This window comes from Myotis lucifugus, unplaced genomic scaffold (genome assembly GCF_000147115.1).
Source record: "Myotis lucifugus unplaced genomic scaffold, Myoluc2.0 scaffold_65, whole genome shotgun sequence".
Taxonomy (NCBI): Eukaryota; Metazoa; Chordata; class Mammalia; order Chiroptera; family Vespertilionidae; genus Myotis; species Myotis lucifugus.
This window is the reverse complement of record NW_005871113.1, coordinates 5,246,470-5,260,407: the sequence shown is the minus strand read 5'-3', so window position 1 is coordinate 5,260,407 and position 13,938 is coordinate 5,246,470. Positions and strand designations below refer to the sequence as shown.

At 43.2% G+C, this 13,938-nt stretch overlaps 1 protein-coding gene and 1 pseudogene across 1 annotated transcript in view; both read right to left on the bottom strand.

Moving 5' to 3' along the window:
- The window catches only part of KCNH1 (potassium voltage-gated channel subfamily H member 1), a 259,928-nt gene that overhangs the window by 84,120 nt on the left and 161,870 nt on the right, over positions 1–13,938 (bottom strand). The gene's annotated exons all lie outside the window — the stretch shown is intronic.
- On the bottom strand, positions 2,461–3,075 carry LOC111826272 (annotated as a pseudogene).

The window sequence follows — 13,938 nt, the reverse complement described above, 5'->3', positions numbered from 1 at the left end:
GGGTTTGGTACTATCCACAGTTTCAGGCATCCACTGGGAGTGTTATTTAAGGTGTTATTCCCCCTTAAGTAAGGGGCAGGACTGACTCTACCTTGATGTACAGGAAGATTGACTTTCCTGTCAGCATTATGCCTCACTCCTCCTCAAGCAGGACAGCTATTGCCCCGGGCACAGAAAAGTGCCCCCTAAATCAAGGCCATATAAAACGCATACATTCCCTATTATATAACAAGCAAAGCCTGAAAACTTTCATTTCATATCCCTGCTAAGAATAGCACAGAGTCCTATGCCACACTGAAACTCTGCTGTGTTGGTGAATGTCACTTAACAAGCAAAATTCTTACAGGGGAGACAGAAGGTTATTTTCAGGTACTTCTCATCTGTCGAATAAAGCATCAGCTCCCACTCCGTGCTAACCCGTCACCAGCGTCGTCTGTGCAGCCTCATTTCAACCAGGGCCTCAATAGCACCGCAGATAAAACGCATAGCAATTTCCACAGGCAATTACTTCTGCAAATGACTCCAGAAGGTCAGGTACAGGTTGGAAAGGTCTCCAAATAATTTGCTACTTTCACCTCTTTTGTGCTTGCTGAGTTCTTGATGGCAAAGAGACGACCCCTTAGTTCAGGTGAACCTGGCTAGAGGGAGGCTCGCTCGCAGGCTTACAAACCCAGGTCTTGCTTTCCTTCATAGGCTGAGAGCCCTAAGTTTTCTATTTCTCCAATGTGAGTCATCAAAGAGAACCTAATTAATAGAGCCATTTAAAATAACACACACTTTTTAAAGCCATTTAAACAAGTGTGTTAACGTTCACTAGGCACCTTTCCCCATAGTAATTATGTCTACTCCTGAAGTTACAAGCTCTTGCAAATCTCGAACTTCCTTGCTCTTCTACATCTCACAACAAAACAAAACAAAAACAAAAAAGAAAAAGGAAAAGGAAAGCTTCAGAGGGCACTCCTGTCACCATGGTGAACCAGACTGGAACATCACAGTGACAGCACTGAGTGCCTATTAAAGACATACCTCTTCCAGTAATAATAACAGGAAGAAATGAAAATCACTTTCTCTACTACTGGCAACTCTAATCACAGCACCTGACCTCCACATCTGTTGGTTTTCCTTCTGTAACACCCATCAGTCTCTCCGTTTTCAAAGGCAGAACTGGAGATTTTAGTTGCTAAGTGACACTGTAGCTCCTAGTGCCTCTCTCCACATTGCCTCCAAAGTAATAATTATCCTCCAAAGTAATGCTCGATCCCCCAGCTTCCTGCTATACAGGATGCCAACAAATAGGCATAAATTGTCACACTAGACAGAGCTTTCCTTCCTTCAGGAGTCAGTGGTCCTAATCCTGACTCTGCTGTCTACCAGCTGTAAGGCACAGGAGGCCCAGATATTTGTGTAACGAATGAATAAATTAATAATAACAATTGGTACAACTTTTATGATGTGCAAGTCATTCTTACAACCAATTTGCATACATGATTTATCTTAATGGTAGATACTATCATCTTCATTTTATTTATTTTTTATTTTTAAAAATATTTTTATTGATTTCAGAGAGGAAGGAAGAGGGAGAGAGAGGAGGGGAAATCTCAATGATGAGAATCATCTATTGGCTGCCTCCTGCATGTCCCACACTGGAGACCGAGCCCACCACCTGGGCATGTGCCCTGACTGGGAATCGAACGGTGACCTCCTGGTTCATAGGTCGATGCTCAACCACCGACTGAGCCATGCCAGCAGGGCTTATCTTCATTTTATTGATAAAGAATGTGAGTCAAGAATGTTTGTGACTTGGCCAAAGTCACACAGCTGGTAAGTGGCCGATGGAGGATTCACACCCAGTCAGGGTGGCTCAGGAATCCACTCCACCACTGCCACAGCACCAGATGCCTCAGATTGACTAACTCAAATCTCAGCAGCTCTATGAGGTAAGGACTATCATTACCCTTATTTGCAGATGGGCCACAGAGAGGTTAAGTATCTCGGCCAAGGTCACATAGCTGGTAAGTATAAAGCTGGATTCAAACCCAGGCAGTTCCACTACAAAGTCCATGCCCTTTACACAAGGGTTTCTTTGCCTCAGCACCACTAATACTTTGGACAGCAAATTCTTTAGTAAGGAAAGCTGTCTTTTTTTTTTAATGTTAAGATTTTATTTACAAAGCTTCTTTGTTGTACAGAAGGTAGAAATGCTGTTACAATCTGAGTATAATAGACTGTTGACTCACCAGTCACGGCTGTCCACGCCAGAGCAAGTCTTACACAAAAACCTAACAGCACTTACAGTTTTGTTGGGGTGAAGTCCCAAAGCTTGATGGTGGATTTCCGAGAGGAAAGCAGAATGGCACTTTGGGTGGGTGTGGCCTGCTTCACAGCTACCTTTACAAAAACCAACAAAACCCAGCTACCAAATCCATATGAGCCATCCAACCAATACGAAACCGTTATTAATCATCTTCTCCTTCCTAATCTGGTTCTCTTTCTCTTTTCCCCTTTCCAACTTCCTTCCTCCTCTTCATCCTCATCCTCTTCATCAACTTCTCCATCATGTCCCAATTCTTCTTCCTCCCCACTGACTTCATCTCCATCATCAAACTCTTCCTCCTCACCATCCTCACCTTCATCTTCTCCTCCTTCATCCCCCTCTTCTTCGTCTACATCATCTACTCGGCATCTGAGTCAGGGGGTTCTCCATCTTCTCTCTTAGAGCCATCCAGGTCGGTCAGCTGGGGCAGGCGCTTGGAGACTCTCTTGGAAGTCATTCAGATTAGTAACCTCACAGTTAAACAGACCCAGGCTTTTCAATTATTCCAACTTTTTCAAAGGTCCCAAGGAGCTGGTATTTCCACTGAAGTGTAGATGTGTGAGATTTGGACATTTTTCTGCTAACCTGTCCAGACCTCCAAAGATCCTGTTGTCACCGAGCTCAAGCCTTTTCCATTTACATAGTTTGCGGAGATTTGAAACTGAAATCAAGCCTACATTTATCAAACTTGGGAACTCTAAGTTCACAAATTTAGCTGTTAAGCCCTCAATTTTCCCATCCTTTGATTTGAAATTGTCCATCAGTTTGCAAACCAGTTCCTCAGCTCCAGGTCCATGGGTTCCCCTTCCCTCCTCTTCAAACTTAACTGTGGCAGCGAGGCCATCATAAGGGGCTGCCCAGCAAGGCCAGAGGCCTGGGGCACGGTCCCAGAAGGCCTCAGAGCCAAGTTACTCACTGGAGTAAGAGAAACCAAGGAGAAAAGGAGCTGGAACATGGTTCTGGTTTCACTATCCCCCCTCCCCGCCTCCCCCCCCCCTGCACCCAGCACTGCACTTACAGGTGAGGAGGCTTGGGCAGCAGCTGTCTTGTGAACTGCAGGATATTTAGCAGAATCCCTGGCCTCTACTCACTGATGCCTGAAGCACCTTCCAGTTGTAACAATGAAAAATGTCTCCAGGCATTGCCATATGTCCCTTGTGGGCAAATCCACCCCCAATTGAGAACTATTGCTCTACACTTTGCTGCCTTTCCTCGAGTAAATAAACCTGCCAACGGAGGGAGTCCAACAAGAAACAGGACTACGTGGGGTCCAAGTCCTTCTGACCTCCAACAAAGGACGATGATTATGAATTATCATTATGGAATCAGAAAGGAAAATTGAAGTGCTGATATTACACCAGATCTATGCATGATGATAAAAACTTGGCCTTTCTCATCTTCTTAGAGACAGAAAGACAATTTCCAGCATAATAGTAATGCCCATACTTGGCTTTTGGACTTCTCATAAGCCCAGACATCTGTCTTCAACCAAAATTTTGACCAGGGAGGAAATAATTCTCTTATCATTGTCCCACACCCTGAGTCTCTGCTGCCTCCTTCCTACTGAATCGGACATAGCAAAGCAGTCAGAGCTTAGGTCATACTGACTGAAGGGTTGAACACCAACCCCGCTAGCTACTTGCTGTGTGACTTTTGGTAAATCACTGGATCTCTCTGAGCTCCATTTTCCTCATCTGTAAAAATGGGGTAATACCATCTGCCTTACAGTAAGATTTTGGTGAAGATTAAATGCAATGACATATAGAAGTGCTCCATGCAGTCCATGGTCAATACATATCAGTTGTTGCTATGTTATTATTATTCAAGATCCAACCCAAAATGTAACTCTTCCAGAATTCCCCTGAAAATGATCACGTCTGACTTCCCCACTGTGCTCCCCAGTATAATGCATGTGAAATTAACAATGTTCCCATGGGCCCTACCTAGCTGGGACCACCATGACCAGGATTCTCAACCAGGGGCTATGTTAGAATCACCAAGAAAGCTGTTTAAAATTTACATTTCCCTAGGTTTAGTTACACCCAGGGGTGAAGTGGGGTGAGAAGAAGGTGAGCAAGTAGACTTTAAAAAACTTCCCATGATTCTTACAGGCACCATTTCCTCATCCCCATCTGTGAGCCTCTAAATTAGTCTGCAAGTAATCACTGGATGCCTGGTTTTGTAAAAGTCTGGTTATGTTCAACTATTTTTAAAATGTTTAAGGAAAAGACAGTGATCTCTTTGAGAAACTAATTATAAAACAACAGACTTCACCAGGAAGTACTTAATTGGTACTGGTGTTAAAAAATAAAAGAGGGGGAATAGTTAATTAAAGAAATTAGCAACTAAGTTGATGTATAATCTTTTTCCCAATTGAGAAGAAAGAATCATAGGCTAGATTCACTTTTTTTAAAAAGTAGATTTGCATTTTTTAGAAAGTGGGAAAATATTGCAGCCTTTTTCCCCCTCTTTTTTCCCTTGAAAGAGGAAAAATTAACTATAGATAGAGAAAAAGGTAATTTGAGGCCTTGAAATTATCAAGGTCATTATTTTTCATGAAGAGAGATGGCTAAGGAGGGCTGGCCACGTGTCAGGAGGAAGGAACGGGACCTTCATCAGGGGTCTGAAGAGCCCAGTGTTGAGGGTCTGACACCTAGGACAGGCCCAGAGCCCTCGGCCTCCTGCCCTTGAATCACTAGGGCTGTGAAGGTACAGAGAAAAATAAAAATTGAGCTAAGCAGCGTCAGATACGTTGAATTTAGGAAGGGAAACAAAACAACATTCAACTTGTACTTAGCCATTTGATAACATATTTTATATACCTTGATAGATTTGTCCATAAAATAGCGATCAGAAGTAATGGATTCTACTCTTCTGTTGATGGTGTTGCAGCTAATAGAAAAGGCCTGGGTGGTGAACTTCTCCAGGTTTCTGAGTCAGTTTCACCACAGCACCACCACTGAGCTCTCAAGGACTGTAAGAACAGTGCTTAGCAACACGTAATCAGCCCTGAGAGAGGCAGAAGAAACAACTCCAGAGAATTCTGCTGGAGGAGCAAAACCAAGGCCGGAAGGAAGCACATGAGAAAATGTTCTGGACATGGAAATAGACAAAGGGGCAGAAGGCAGGGACAAGAACAAGGGCCAGAAGACAGGTGAGGCTATTGAGCTACAACATAAGGATATGGAAACGAAGTCTGCATCTAACTGACCCCATTTGGGGGACTAACAAAGAAAGGCCTCCTTCATGAGAAGATGCTAGAACTTAGTCTCGAATTGTTCTGGTCAATGAGGGAGAGGGGGTAAATGGAAAATTCCAGGCACAGGGGTAGCATGGCCAAGATGGGAAGGTTGAGAGAACAGATATTATTGGAGGAACTGAAGTCTCTCAGCAACGCTAGTGCCTAGAATGCCAGGATGGTGGTGGGGTGATCCTAGACAGGAGGTTGGAGTGTGACAAAACCCACATCATGAAGGGAGTCCTTGGGTTTTATCCTGAAGGCAGTGGAGCTCCTCATCTACACCTGGTATCTCTGCCCTTGAACTCAGCATGGACATGACAACTTCAAGCAGCATCCCAAGATTTGGATGCTGCTCTGCTCACAAGTTCCAGGGGAGGGATGAGAGCAGCCCTCCAACTGGGCGCTCCTCCTAACAGCTGGTTAACTACCCATCTCGGAGTTTATGAGTGACCTACTGGTATCACCATACCTTCCAAACTACTCATTTGGTTTGCCAAGACAGGGTATCAATATACATTGTAGAATTAACTTGTTGTTTGCTAATTCTGATAGAAAATGTTGTTCAGTAGAAGTTTTCAAATTGCCATCCTGAAGCTTTGGAAATATTTTCCAACTTTACTGAGCACACTGGGAGGAGTTTCAGGAAGATGTGTTCACTGAGTGAGGTCTACAAGTTCAACAATTGTTAGTAAACAGAAGCCCAGAAGCACGTCCTCACCCTCCCTCAGAGATCGCTCCTCTCAGGCAGACACAAGGGCAGAGCCTGGTTCCACCACGGCCTCCACTTCTCTTCTAACACAGAGACTTCAACTCCACTCACTCAGGCTCTTCAGAGCCAATGACCCTCTGGATGCCTCCCTGAATCTGAAAGAGGGGACGTCGAGAACCTGAGCAGTGACAGGCTTGGCCCTAGGAAGGTTGCTATGGCAATGCCAATATGAGGAGGAAAAGGAAGTTTTGAAGCCCGAGCTTATAGAAAGAGCACATAAATAACCTGAATAACCTGTATTCTGCCCTGAGAGGCATGATGAAAGCTCGGTGCTGCTCCTCAGTGGGGCTCACCGGGCGCTCCCACGGGAGAAGGCAGCGAGGGCAGTCTCTGCAGGGGAGGAGTATTTTCTCACTGACGTAATTTACAATGGCCAGCTTCTGGTGTTAATAGAGACAGTGCAACTTTCCCTCGATATTTTAATCTTTTTGAATGCCCCACAGCCAGTCCACTAGTGTGGGCCATTCCCGCCCCCAATCTCACTCTTGGGATGGCCCCACTCCTTCCTGGTCTCTGGTTACAACAGGTGGGCTGGGGTGTCACAATGATAAAACAGGATTTTCCGAGCCCCATTTGGTACTTGGTTGTTTAAACAGCAGCAGGATACTTTCTGCTGCTTAGAAACTGCAGATCACGTGCCCTCTTTGGAAGGAAAAGCTGTCAACTATTTAATCTGAAGTTGAATGGGCTTTCAGCTTCAATTTAAGGGACAAACTTGATCTCTTCATTCATTCATTTGTTCCACAAACATTTTACCCAGCATCTCCCTTGTGATAAGCATGGCACTAGCACTCAGCTACCATGGCCAATAAGACCTGGTCCCACATAACTAGATAAGTGAGAGATGGTGTGGTCAGGGAGCAATCTAGACTGGGGGTGGGTGTTGGGGGACGGCGAAAGCATTACTAGTATGCCTAGAGGAGAGCTTTGAGAAATACTTCAGAGATGGAGGTGGGGTGGTGGAGTAGGGAAGGAAGACTCCCAAACAAAGGCAACTGTTTCAGCCCTGGGGTGCAGGGACCGGGTGGGGCATGGTGAGAGATATGGCTGGACAGGTGGGCAGAGACCTGAAGCTTTCTGTGCTTGGATTGTACTTCATTAAGACTTGCTCGCCTCACCACACCACTAGTGTGTGCTATGGACCCATGGACATTTCCAGAGCTTCATTGAATTAATGAGGGCACGGGACTGCCCTTTGCTGAAGAATTTCCATTACTCAGTTATTTCCACCATTAACTCTTATCACTTTGATTAAATCCTGGCAGAGTAATAAAGGCACTGCGGGTCATCCGCCAATGGGTCAAATAGCATGGATTGAATGCCTGATTTCCCCACCTACCAACTCTCCTTCCACTTTCTTTATCAGTCTTGCCATGGAGGCTAACCACATTAGTATCATTTCTGCACACACCCATTTCCTCATACTTCTCAATTCATTTACCAGAACACTCTGCTTCTGTTATGTTTCTGCTGTCCACTTTCTCTACTCCATTTCAATCTCTTCCTAAGCCCCTGTTCTCTCTTCGGTCCCTCCCATACCACTTTAAATCCTGCCTCTATGGTGCAGTGTCTGGCCATCTTTCCAAAACACTCCTTTGATCATATCATTCCAGCTCCAAACTTCAGAGGTTCCCCACTGACTCAGCATCCAGTCCATCCTCCCTAAGCACAGCACCCAAGCACATGATTCCAACTGCTTTTGCACACCTGTCTTCCACTACTCACTCTCACAGAGCTATGCTTCAGACCACCCTGAGTTCCCTTCCTTGTATGCACCCTGCACTCAGGATTGGCTCCATGGACATCTAACCTATGTAGTCACATGGCCTCTGCCATCAGAAGGCCCCATGCTTGGTTGAAGGCTCTGATGTCACTGTCTTGTAATGTTTAATCGTGTCTGAACAAGGGCTTAGCATTTTCATTTTGCACTGGTCCCACCGTTATGCTGCTGATTCTGCCTGCTCTACATCCCTCTCGATAGAATGACCTTCATGTGCCCATTCCTTCCTGCTAGTACCTGACCGCTCTTTCAAGGCTCAACTCAGATGCCATCAAGTCTCTCCAAGCCTGAAGCAGGCTCTCCTCTGGGTTCCCAAAGCACTTGGCTTTTACGTCTGTTTCAGCACTTGTCATACAAAACTCACATTGAAGTTATTTGCAAACATGACGCCCCCTAGAAGGACATGCAAGTTTCTTTCAGATGGGGCGAGAGGGATATTCTTTCACCTCTATTGCTCCTCAGTGCCTGGCACAGAGTAAACTCAATACATTGTTGATGAACTGTATTTCATTCTTCGTGATAACCCAGTGGTATCTTGGCCATCAGTGTGCCATGTCCCTACGAGCTACTCCTAGACCAGGCCAGTTCTGCTGACTGTGCCTGTGGTAACTTTTGGCTACTTCAAACACTATGGTGATGTAAGAATGGACATAGGCAGCCACTTACTTGAGGAGAGTGAATGACTTTGTAACTAGTAACACACATGAAGAGCTGACAGTGAAAAGGAGAAGAAAAAAATCAACCCACATTTGAAAGTCAGTGGGCCAGTGAAATTTTCCATAAAAGAGAACTGATTCCCAGATGGTGTGAGAGGTATATTCTTTCACCTCTATTGCTCCTCAGTGCCTGGCACAGAGTAAACTCAATACATTGTTGATGAACTAAATTAAAACAAAATTGTATTATGTATTGTTATCTCTAATTTACAAACTGTAAATTTCACAAGATTTTTCTTGTTTATTTGTCTCAAGAAAAGACATATCTCATCTAAATGTATCAGTAGAAGTAAACCAAATAATGGCAATGGAAGCTATTCCAAAGAAATGGAGACCAAAGAGTTTGTGCTGGTTTTATCTGGAAATATCATTCCTCCTATGCTAAGTTTAGGTTTATAGTCATGGTTGAGGGTGGCGTGCTAAAACCCAAAAGTATGTTATTGGCAGAGATGTTCTAACAAATGATAACCTTCAAAACTTCTTGGGCAGAATTTACTTACAAAGGTTAAACAAAGTAAGTTCAAAACCAAAAGGATTATTTGAAATCAAAGAGTATAGCATGAGAGCCCGGCTGGCGTGGCTCAGTGGTTGAGCGTTGACCTATGAGCCAGGAGGTCATGGTTCAATTCCCATCAGGGCACATGCCTGGATTGCGGGCTTGATCCCCAGTGTGGGGCATGCAGAAGGCAGCTGGTCAATGGTTCTCTCTCACCATTGATGTTTCGATGTCTCTCTCCCTCTCCCTTCCTCTCTGAAATCAATAAAAAATATATTTTTAAAAAAGAATATATAGCATTAGAAAGCCACAGAAGTGAACGTTCAATGTTTACATATTAGCACTTTGCAGGCTTCTAATAAAATCACATTTGTGTTGCTAAGACACACACACACACACAAAACAAAACAAAACACCACAACATATGCAATCGGTGACATTAGTGAGAATCTGCATCAAAAGGTGTTTGCTTGAAAATGCGGGGTAAATCTACGGCAAGAAAGGTAGCTCCAGTACCACTTTCAAATGACACCAGGCTCATGATATGAAAGACCAACTCAGAGACCAAATAAAGCAAGCAATGTATTTTCCACGACAATCTGACAAGTGCATTGATACAGCTCACATGGCAAGCTTTCAGTACATATGTGGTTGAACATGATGGTGATATGAGGAAGAGTCCTTTTTTATTCGTGCTCATTACCAAAAGACACAATAAGCTCTCAAATGTATAAAGCTAAGAAGGGTTAAACGACCAACAGATGTGGTTTGGAGTTTACGTGTTGTGTAGAGTTTGTTCTGATAGCACAGCTGCGATGATAGGAGAACATTCTGGAATGACTGCCCAGATTAATACACTTGCACCAGAATGTAAATTAATGTATTGCTGGCTTTGTTGAGAAAGACTTGCTTAAAAACAAAAAAAGTAAGTCAGCTGAACTCATCATTGTACTGAGTGATGCAATAAAATTGTGAATTATGTGAAGGTAAATGAGTTAAATTCATGATGACTCTGAGTAGCTGAGAAGGAAGCTAATCATAAACAACAGTATTGCATATTGATGTTTGATGGTTATTGAAAGGAAAAGTTCTGTCAAGAATGTCTGAAGTACCGAGTGAAATGAATGCTTAGTGTTCTGCAAGGTAAGAATTCAGCTTTCTAAAGATATAAATTAGACAGCCAGACTTTTTATCTGTCTGTCCCTGCCATTTGAATTATCTTAATACTTCCATGTAAGGGAGCAGCAGGCTTCTCAATGGCAGATAAGATTGAAGACCAAAACCAGAGCTAAAAGCTTGAACAGTTTCCATAGTTTATGGCATGTTCCAGAAGTTAACAATTATTAATGAAGGAAGCGATGACATTGATACAGCACATCTGCCAAAAGTTATCACCCAATATTTTCTGAATTTGATCAAATGTTTTAAATTTATTTTCCTAGATTTATGCATAGAAAATTCTATGGATTTGTGTGTGTGTGTGTGTGTGTGTGTGTGTGTGTTTTCATCACAAGATAATATAAGTTTAATATTTTTAGAACTGGTTACTGATGAAAAACTAAAGATGAATTTTGAAAATGCAGCACCACTTGCTTCATTTTAGATAGAAATTTAAAAAAAGCCCAGCTGGCATGGCTCAGTGGATTGAGCATCATCCCATACACCAAGAGGTTTCTGGTTCGATTCCCTGTCAGGGCATATGCCTGAGTTTCTGGCTCGATCCCAAGTAGGGGACTTGTTGGAGGCAGCTGATCTATGTTTCTATCTCTCTCCCTCTCCCTTCCTCTCTAAAATCAACAAAAACTTATTTTTAAAAATCTTCTGAGCAACGCTAAATTACCAAGTGTCTCTTTTTACATTCCTGTCAAAATAAGATCAGACCAGCCAAAGACTCTGTATGCCAATCCCACCACCCTAAGGAGAAATTCAGGGGTCAGATCCTCAATGACCTTGAATGACCTTCAATACATACCTAGGAACATAAGCCCTACACACTTCCATGGTGGCCTTTTTTTCTTACCTCCAGACCCTAGGAAAATTTTTAGTCCATTCTTGAGTAACAATGATTCATTGTTATTCAGCAAGTCCTTGCAAATCATTACTGAAAGTGCCTACTCTTGAACAATAGGGTTTAGGGTGGCTGAGAGCATTGGATGCTGCTGTAAAGATGTGGACACTACCTGGGAGTGGAGCCCTAGGGACCTTTGACATGGATGAGCAGTTCCCAGAATCATATTTCAGAAAAGGCAGTCTAGTCATCCACAACCTACTTTATTTCAGCATGAACCCTGGCTCATGTCCTTGAGGCACTCAGTGTGGGCTCCATCATCTGTCCTGAGAATAGCATTTTTGTCAATCCAACCTAGATTAGATGAATTAGCAAGCAAGAAGCAAGTGCATATATGCATAGTGTTTATTCAAAGAATGCATATAGGTATTTCATATGAGGAACTGCATTTGACTCGTAACTGTTTCATTATGATTGTGGAATGAAAAAAGTACGAATATAATAGGGATTTTTTATAGTAATCACTTGTGTGTACCTGTCAACCCAAAAATGTGAAGTGCTTGCAATTCTTTCCTTTTTATCTATGTTCTGAATATGTTTATGGAAATATAAATTTATGTCTGTTGAATCTAATAAAAATCGGGGCTTTATTTTATTCACCGCTTTTAAATTTAATTTTCCTAAGTGTAACTCTGTTCTCACAGGAGCATTGTTAGTCTGAGATGGATTAGATACCTTAACAGGTCAAAAACTAGTTCTTGAGAAGCACTGCACTGGAGAGCTGAGAATGGTAGTGATTTTAGTTTTTATTTGCGGAGACTCTCCATCCCATCATCAGTAAACGTGCTCTCAGTTCTTTTCTCCTGGCAACACTGTGTTCATGGGGAGACATCCACACCCATGCTCCTGGTCCTCTCCTGTCCCTACACCCACAACTTCGCAAGGCGGTGCCCCGTGGAGTTAGTAGCCGCCCAGGAAGAATAAAGTGAAAATGATAAAGATGGAACCTCACATCAGCCAAGCTCATTTTAGATGAGGCCACCAAAGAATCCATCAAAAGGTCAAAAAATGTACGGGGCAGAGCATCTTAACCCTCATGGGAAGGAGGACTTAAGGTTAATTTTCCTTTTCCGTATTTTTAAAAGGGAGCACAACCATTGAAAGAAGAAAGCTGACAGCCTCCAGTTCAGCTTTCAGAATTTCAGTTGAGAAAATCAAAGAAGCATTTTTCTTCTCGCCATGAAATAATCTGCTAAAGCAATTCTGCAGTCACTCTGAATACATACAAACCAAAATGACTTATGCCCTGAAAGTTACATTTCCAACTGACGACGTGCAAAAAGCGGCTTTGCAAAATGTGCCTCCGTGGGCAGAGCCCGGTGAGCAATTACCTATCCCTCCTGACCGAGCTGTGTCGGCACAGCGCCTGGGCAGCACCTTCGCCAAGTCTGCCCCGGGGCCTGCCGAGTTGGCACGGGTGACTTGAAATCTGATGGGATACACATTCACCACCTTAAACCTGGATGGAATATGAATGTACTTCTCCCAGTTACATAAATACAATTCCAACCTTTTAAAAATATCAGCTCGAAAAACCCTTCATGACTATGTATTCTCTCTTTAACTTGTAATTTTATCATCCCACAAACATTAGCAAATGTTACTACTTTGCAAGGGTCTAGGTGGGCAACCGGAAAGATCAAAGATGAATTGGACAATTCCCTTGCCAAAGGAGCTTTTGCTATATAGCAATTCTTTTAACACATTATATTTGTACATTACAGTTTACATTTAAACACCACAAGTGCCCCCATCCCAGTGAAATAGACAGGAAGGATTATTGCCATTTTCCCAAAGAGGAACTGGAAAACAGAATGTATTAAATCATCTTGCTCCATCCAAATCACAGAGGGCAGATCCAGAACACAGTGGTGGCTATAGCATAGCTTTGGGGTCAGATGGATCTGGGGACACAAACCAGCTCCAAAGTCATCACCTTAGCTGGTTATTGTGGACATATTAGCCCATTTGTATGTCTTTTTCTGATCTATAAAATGGAGATGAATAACACCTGCCTCAGTGGGCTATTGAAGGAGTAAACTGAGAAAATATTTGTGAGGATGGGAGGAACTCAGTAGGTGGTGGTAGCTATCATTACTTCATCAAAAGTCCTTTATTGCCCTAACCGGTTTGGCTCAGTGGATAGAGCGTCGGCCTGTGAACTGCAGGGTCCAAGGTTTGATTCCGGTCAAGGGCATGTACCTTGGTTGCAGGCACATCCCCAGTGGGGAGTGTGCAGGAGGCAGCTGATCAATGTTTCTCTCTTATCAATGTTTCTAGTTCTCTCTCCCTCTCCCTTCCTCTCTGTAAAAAATCAATTATATATATATATATATATATATATATATATATATATATTTTTTTTTAAAGAGTCCTTTATTAAGCCCTACCCAGTTTTGCTCAGTGGATAGAGCATCGGCCTGCCGAGTGAAGGGTCCCAGGTTCGATTCTAGTCAAGGGCACATGCCCAGGTTTCCGGCTCAATCCCCAGTAGGGGGCCTGAGGGAGGCAGCTGATCAATAATTCTCTCTCATCATTGATGGTTCTAACTCTC